The sequence below is a fragment of the Amblyraja radiata genome, chromosome 26, assembly GCF_010909765.2.
Source record: "Amblyraja radiata isolate CabotCenter1 chromosome 26, sAmbRad1.1.pri, whole genome shotgun sequence".
Taxonomy (NCBI): domain Eukaryota; kingdom Metazoa; phylum Chordata; class Chondrichthyes; order Rajiformes; family Rajidae; genus Amblyraja; species Amblyraja radiata.
In genome coordinates this window covers 6,263,905-6,272,180 of record NC_045981.1, presented here as the reverse complement: position 1 = coordinate 6,272,180, position 8,276 = coordinate 6,263,905, and positions in this window count along the sequence as shown.

Genomic DNA, 8,276 nt, shown 5'->3' with positions numbered 1-8,276 from the left:
GATATTTTGAGCCAATGATCATTTCATGTGTGATTGCAGCCTTTATTAAATTGTCCTTCCTACAAATTTATTAAAAGAGAATTTGATTACAAGACTGATATTCCTGATATTCCAATTGTATTAACCGTTGTGATAATACATTCAGAAAATTGCGCACAGCTTGGATTCCCAAACTGAGAAAAGATACACATATAAGTTGAGTACAGCTGAGGTTCACCAAATTCATTTACAATATATATTAATAATTTAGACGAGGGAATTAAATGTGACATCTCCAAGTTTGCGGATGACACAAAGCTGGATGGCAGTGTGAGTTGTTTCCTCCTGGGTGAGGAATTTTCAGTCAACTACACACAACTCCAAGAGACAGTGCAGATTAAAAAATAATGTTTAAGCTTCTGAAATTATACCCATTGTTTTATTTAATAGCCTGGGATATAGTAGCTTTGGTTAAAGATTTTATCCGGATATATTTAGCTGCTTTCAAAGATGCCAAATCCCTTAATATCTCCTATTCTATATGGCTTATTCCATCCAATATTTTACATATTTTCTCTTTAGCTAATGCTTCACCACTTTTCCTCTCCTTTGTAAATAAAGTAGCAAGGTATCCCTTTAGAATGTTACTTTAGCTATGCATCCGCACAAAGGTTATTATTTTAGTCCCTTTGTCATCCTCTTGCCCTTTATATAGATCACATGTTTTTGATTCTTCCTTGATATTACCTTCCTGGTAAAATTTCTCTAGTAAAAATACATGTATACATACATAATAATAGATATAAATATTTTAAAAACAAGTATTTCTTACACATGTTTAAAGAGAACTTCATTTATTATAAATACCATCTACCTAACCTTCAATGGTACTAACTTTAAAATTTTAAACATTCAGACCAGATGTAATTGGTTTTTGTTTAGTTTAGTTTATTATTGTCACGTGTACCGAGTAAAGTGAAAAGCTTTATGTTGCGTGCTATCCAGTCAACGAAAAGACTATACACGAGTGTACTGTACGCCTTGCTGCCTTACAGTACACTCGTAGAGTTGTTGCCTGACAGCGAATGCAGCGCCAGAGACCTGGGTTCGATTCCGACTACGGTGGGTGTAGGATAGTGTTAATGTCCGCTGGTCGGCGCGGACCCAGTGGGCCGAAGGGCCTGTTTCCGCGCTATATCTCTAAACTAAATTAAACTAAACGAGTCTGAAGATGGGTCTCGACCCATTCCCTCTCTCCGGAGATGCTGCCTGTCCCACTGTCGTACTCCAGCATTTTGTGTCTATCTTCAATTTAAACCAGCATCTGCAGTTCCATCCTACACATACATAATTACAATCAAGCCGTCCACATTGTACCGATACAGGATTAACAGTATAATGTTTATTGCAAGATAAGGTTCACTAAAGTCCAATTAAAGGTAGTTCAATGGTCTCCAGTGAGGTAGATGAGAAGTCAGGACTGCCGTCTAGTTGGTGAGAGGACAATTCAGTTGCTTTATAACAGCTGGGAAGAAATGTTCCTGAATCTGGAATAATGTGCTTTCAAACATCTGTACCTCTTGCCTCATAGGAGAGTGGAGACCACGGCGTGACCAGGATGAGACTTGTCCTTGTTTACCTTGGAGGCCTTGCCATGGCAGCATGAAGTGTAGATGGAGTCACTGGAAAGGAGGTTGGTTTGCGTGATGGTATGGGCTACGTGCACAACTCTTGGCAATTTCTTGCAGTCTTGGATGGAGCTGTTCCCAAACGGTGCTGTGATGCATGCCGATAAAATACTTTCTATGGCATCTGTAGAAATTGGTTAGGGTTGTGAGGTTGTGAGGACATTCTGAACTTCCTAAGCCTTCTAAGGAAGTAGAGACATTGGTGTGCTTTCTTAGCCATAACTGCGATATGGATTGTGATATTTATCACCGGAATCAAGGTATATGGGGGAAAAGGCAGGCACGGGTTACTTATTGTGGATGATCAGCCATGATCACAGTGAATGGCAGTGCTGGCTCGAAGGGCCCAATGGCCTCCTCCTGCACTTATTTTCTATGTCTCTATTCCTAAGAACTTGAAGCTTTCAAGCATCTCTACTTCGGTGCAATCAAGGTATATCGGGGTGTGTGTGACATTTCGCTTCCCGAAGTCCTTCACAATCTCCTTCGTCTTGTTGACATTGAAAGAGAGGTTGTTGTCTTGCAGTATGAACTTTCAGCATGAACACTGAAAACTAGATTCTCAGAATAGGTTCCTAACCACTGTCAGCATTCTTTACTGTCCACTGACCATTCCTCAAATGTTTCACCAACAGATGTCTGTTAAAGATACTACACTACAGTGGAGTCTCAGAATAAAATGATGTACCTTTAGAAAGGAGATGAGGAATAATTTCTTTAGTCAGATGGCAGTGAATGCGTGGGATTAATTCCCACAGAAGGCTGTGGAGGCCAAGTCAATGGATAATTTTATGGTGGAGATTGATAGATTCTTGATTAGTACAGGTGTATGGGGTCGAGTGGGGTCGAGAGGGAAAGATAGATCAGCCTTGTTTGAATGGCAGAGTAGACTTGATGGGTCGAATGGCCTAATTCTGCTCCCACAACATACGAACTTATGGAGTGTATCCCTAGACATATCTCCAGGTGGTACAGTCCCTCAATATGGCAAAAACTAAATAAATTGCCCCATCCACCAATGGCTGTAATAATTTCTTAGTTTGGTGAAACAATAATCATTTTAATCTGCTTGGGCCAAGAAAAAACCTTCACTGAGGAGTCATTTCCAGACGTCTCATTTACCACCCCGAAATCCCTTTCACCATTTTGAATCGTCAAAGCCAGAGTTCACAGATATCGACAGCCTTGAGGCTGTGCATCTAGAGCACACAATGCCCCACCTTAAGCAGTGGAGGAAACACCTCAAAACTGCCTACCCAATCACCCTGAGAGTCACCAACAGTCTCACCCATGTAAAAGTCTGTAATTCACACATTGGCCTCTTCTGCCACCTCAGACCACACAGAACTGGAATGGCAATGAGCCATCCTCAATCTGGAGAGAATCATTATGGTGGCCTGTGATTACAACATAATATTGTGATCCTGTAGGCCAATTTACTTTGTAATTACCTCATCAGGGCATTCTATGCATAGTGAGCTAGCAGATCAGCTGTTTTCACACTTTCAAGCCATCACTGGTATTCCTATGATGCAATTTAAATTGGTATATTCATATTAGAAGTGTAATGTTACAAGAAACTTTATGGTTTATTTTGCAAGCACTTTTAGAGTCACTCACAACCATTGAAATGTTTGGCAAACAAAAAAAATATTGATTTATGTTTTGCAGAGGACACAATCAAATCATTTATACAATCTGCAATTAACAATGGAAGGTAACAGAAAAAAATCCTTTCCAAAATACAACTGAAATTAAACTTGCAATCCCATTTCGCAGTATGAGAAACATAGCAGTTGCTTAATGTCAAGAATAATCAAATGTTGCTAATAGATTTTAACATCCTGTCGACATAGTAAGTTTTAAAATGCAATACCTTGTTCATCTGAAACCTAATAAATAAGTTTAATATAATATTTAATTTTCACCGAAACAGAAATGAAACGTTCCTCTTCCCATGGTCACTTTGTTATTACTTTAAATAATGTATCAGGATATTTGATAAATTATAAATAAGGAAGATATCATCTCTAAAAGAGATTCAACATTATTTTGCAACCTTAATTACAATCTTCCAAGTTAATTCCCCTTTACTTTGTGTTATATGCCATCCAGGTTGCCTCCCGAAGTAGTCTATACTCAGAGATTTATTGTTATCCATGAGCTTAGTGTCTAAAGGTCAAGAGTTATATTACAGTGTGTGTGAAAATCTTTAGAACATTGAATTGCTGTGAGTGCTTTTAGTTGCAGACTATGATGTCGGCTCATTCAGGTCTACAACTCAGCATGTGTCCTTGCCAGGTGAAAGTATGCCAGACCATTTTCAAGGATGGTTAACCCCACATTGATCAACAATTGGACACAAAAAAGGCAGATATTTCTTTAATGTGATGAATATTGCTGGATTTGAATATTTCAGGAAAGAAGCAGAAACAAAAATATCAATAAATTACTTAAAATTAACAAACATTAAACGTTAATCAAATAATAAATAATACCAGAAATAGGTAAATATTTTCATTTCAACAGCTTGGAGCAGTTGTGTGTCAACTTCACCAATGAAAAACTACACTGGTTCTTCAACACCACTTTTGTTCCAGAACAAGTGTATGGGAAGAAAATAATTGATAGGGAATTCATTAACTTTGTATGGAATTGGTTGTTTGCAATAAAATCATTGAGAAGGTGGGTACTATCATAGAAAAGACGAATAAGAGGTGAATAAGAGTGTGAAGACAAGAGTGTCAAGTTTGTTTAAATATCATATGCACCAGGAATGGAACATTGACATTCTTTCTTGCTGCAGATTTACTGACACAATAACACAATAACACAAATACAAATATAATAATCAATAACTAAATATATTAACAGTCATACCAAGTAACCAGACAATAATGGTTCAAACTGAAGTACATCATGCATCCAAAACAAAACCCATAGTAAATTGTGGCTGAGGTAGGGTTGTAGTTAGGGTTGTGTAGTGTGGTTAAAGAAACCTGATGGTTGATGGGATCTGGAGGGTCTCGGTTCTTACACTATTTTCCCAATGGTCATAGTCATAGTCATACAGTAATTGAGCCTTGTCTGGACCTTGAGTCTGTAATAACGTTTATTATTATTATTATTATTATTATTATTATTATTATTATTATTATTATTATTATTATTATTATTATTATTATTATTAATAGTGGGGAAAGAGGCCCTTCGGCCCAACTCGCCCACACCCGCCAGCAATGTCCCAGCTACACTAGTCCCACTTGCCTGCGCTTGGTCCATATCCCTCCAAACCTGTCCTATCCATGTCCCTGTCTAACTGTTTTTTAAACGATGGGATAGTCCCAGCCTCAACTACAACCTCTGGCAGCTTGTTCCATACACCCACCACCCTTTGTGTGAAAAAGTTACCCTCGGATTCCTATTAAATCTTTTCCCCTTCACCTTGAACCTGTCCTCTGGTCCTCGATTTACCTACTCTGGGCAAAAGACTGTGCATCTACCCGATCTGTACCACTCATGATCTTATAACCTCTATGATATCACGCCTCATCTTCCTGCGCTCCATGGAATAGTGACCCAGTCAACTCAACCTCTCCATATATATCTCACACCCTCTAGTCCTGGCAACATGCTCGTAAGTCTTTTCTGAACGTTTCAAGCTTGACAATATCTTTCCTATGACATAGTGCCCAGAACTGAACACAATATTCTAAATGCAGTCTCAACAACGTCTTATACAACTTCAACATGACCTCCCAACTTCTATACTCTGTATACTTTTGGCACTTCTATACAAAAGTGCCAAAAGCATTTAGACCACCTTATCTACCTGCGACTCGACCTTCAAGGAACCATGCACCTGTATTCCTAGATTCCTCTTCTCTACAACACTACCCCGAGGTCTACCATTTACTGTGTAAGTCCTGCCCTTGTTCAACGTCTCAAAATGCACCACCTCACACTTCTCTGTATTAAATTCCATCAACCATTCCTCCGCCCACCTGGCCAATCGATCCAGACCCTGGTGCATTCTTTCACAACCATCTTCACTATCTGCAAAACCACTAACTTTTGTATCATCAGCAAACTTGCTAATCTTGCCCTGTATGTTCTCATCCAAAACATTGATGTAGATGACAAACAGTAATGGGCCCAGCATCGAACGCTGGGGCACACCACTAGTCACAGGCATCCAGTCTGAGAAGCAACCTTCCACCATTACCCTCTGCTTCCTTCCATGGAGCTAAATTGCTATCCATGCAGCTATCTCTCCTTGGAACCCATGCGACTTAACCTTCCAGAGCAGCCTACCATGCGGTACCTTATCAAATGCCTTACTGAAGTCCATGTGCACAACATTTACAGCTCCGCCTTCATCAACCTTTTTGTTCATGTCCTCAAAAAAATCAATCAGATTTGTGAGACACGACCTCCCACGTACAATACAATGCTGACTATCCCTAATCAGCCCTTGCCCATCCAAATGCCTGTATATCCTATCCCTCAGAATACTCTCCAGTAATTTACCAACGACAGATGTTAAGCACACCGGCCTATAGTTCCCAGCATTTTCCCTGCAGCCCTTCTTGAAAAGAGGTACAACATTTACCAACCTCCAGTCTTCCAGCACCTCTCCTGTATTTAAGGACGACTCGTAAATTTGAACCAGGGCTCCCGCAATTTCCTATCTAGTTTCCCACAATGTCCACGGATATATCAGATTAGGCCCTGGAGATTTGTCTACCTTCAAACAACACAGTACCTTCAGTACTTCTTCGACAGTAACACTGACTGCTCTCAAGACACTTCCAGTGAGAAATACTCATTTAGTACCTTGCCCATCTGCTGTGGCTCCACACAGAGGTGACTGCTTTGATTCTTGAGAGGTCCCATTCTCTCTCTAGTTACCCTTCTCCCCTTATGTATTTATAAATTATTTTGGGATTGTCCTTAATGCCACTCACCAGAGCTATCTCCTGGCCCATTTTTGTCCTTCTAATTTCCTTTTTTAGTTTACTCCTTAGCTCCCGAAACTCCTCCAGGGATGCACTTGATCCCAGCTGCCTAAACCTGTCCCATGCATCCATCTTGTTTTTTGACCATCTACCCCAACGTCTCAATTTCCCTCGTCAGCCAAGCTTCCTTACGTTTGTTTGTTTTGCCTTTCACTATAACGGGGATGTGCGTATCCTGAGCTTTTGTCAGCACACTTTTAAAAGCATCCCACTTGGCTGATGTTCCTTTCCCATCAAATAACCTGCTCCAGTCAACTTGAGCGAGACCTTCTCTCATACCCTCAAAGTTGGCCTTACCCCAGTTGAGCATTTTAACATGTGGACCCTCTCTGTCCCTATCCATACCTATCTTAAACCTAATTGAACTGTGGTCACTGGTCCCAAAAGGCTCCTCCACACACACTTCATTAACTTGCCCTTCCCAATATTGCAATACAGGATCCAGTGTTCCCCTCTCACATGAGAGGGCCTCCACATACTGTTTAAGAAAACTCTCCTGAACACTTTTGAGGAATTGCACCCCATCTAAACCCTTCACGCTATGATTTTCCCAGTCTATATTGGGAAAGTTGAAATCCCCTACTACAACAACCTTATTAGACCTGCAGCTGTCTGCAATCTCTCGGCACATGTGGTATCAGCTGGTGTGAATCTTTGATGATATTAGCTGCTTCTTTGAGGCCAAGATGCCCAACTAAGCAACTTCAAATTGCATCCATCCCTCTAGAGATTCCCTGTCAAAGTACCCTGTCCAAACGTCTTTTAAATGCCTTTACTTTACCTGCTTCAACCATTTCCACTGGATGCTCAGTTCACATGCATACCACAAAAAAGTTGCCCCTCAGGTTCCCTTTTAAATCTTTCCACTCTCACCTTAAACCTATGTGCTCTAGTTCCCCAACACTAGGAAGACTGTGTGCATCCACCTTATCTATGACCCTCATGATTTATACACCTCTATAGCATCACCCCTCATATGTTCCAAGTAATAAAATGCTAGCCTGTCCTACCTCTCCCTCTAACTCAGCCCTTGAGTCTGGGTAACATCCTCAAATCTTATCTGCACTCTTTCCAGTTTAAAGTTTTCCATTCAGATTTTTTTCCAACATCCTTTTGACCAAGAAAAAAAAATCTTTCCACCTTTATGGATAAACCCAGCAATGAAAGTCATTTGAACCTGAGCAGTGGGAAAATATACAAAAACAACAAAATTAGCATGAATTTGTTAAAGACATACATTACCTAACCTAGCGCAGGCTCGGCGATCGTTTCACTGAACACCTCTGCTCAGTCCGTCTTAACCTACCTGATCTCCCGATGGCTCAGCATTTCAACTCCCTCTATTATTCCCAATCTGACCTTTCTGTCCTGAGCCACCTCCATTGTCAGAGTGAGGCCCAGCGCAAATTGGAGGAACAGCACCTCATATTTTGGTTGGGTAGTTTAGACCCCAGCGGTAGGAACATTGACTTATCTAACTTCAGATAGCCCTTGCTTTCTCTCTCCATCCCCTTCCCAGTTCTCCCACTAGTCTTAGTCTCCGCCTACATTCTATCTTTATCCCGCCCCCTCCCCTGACACCAGTCTGAAG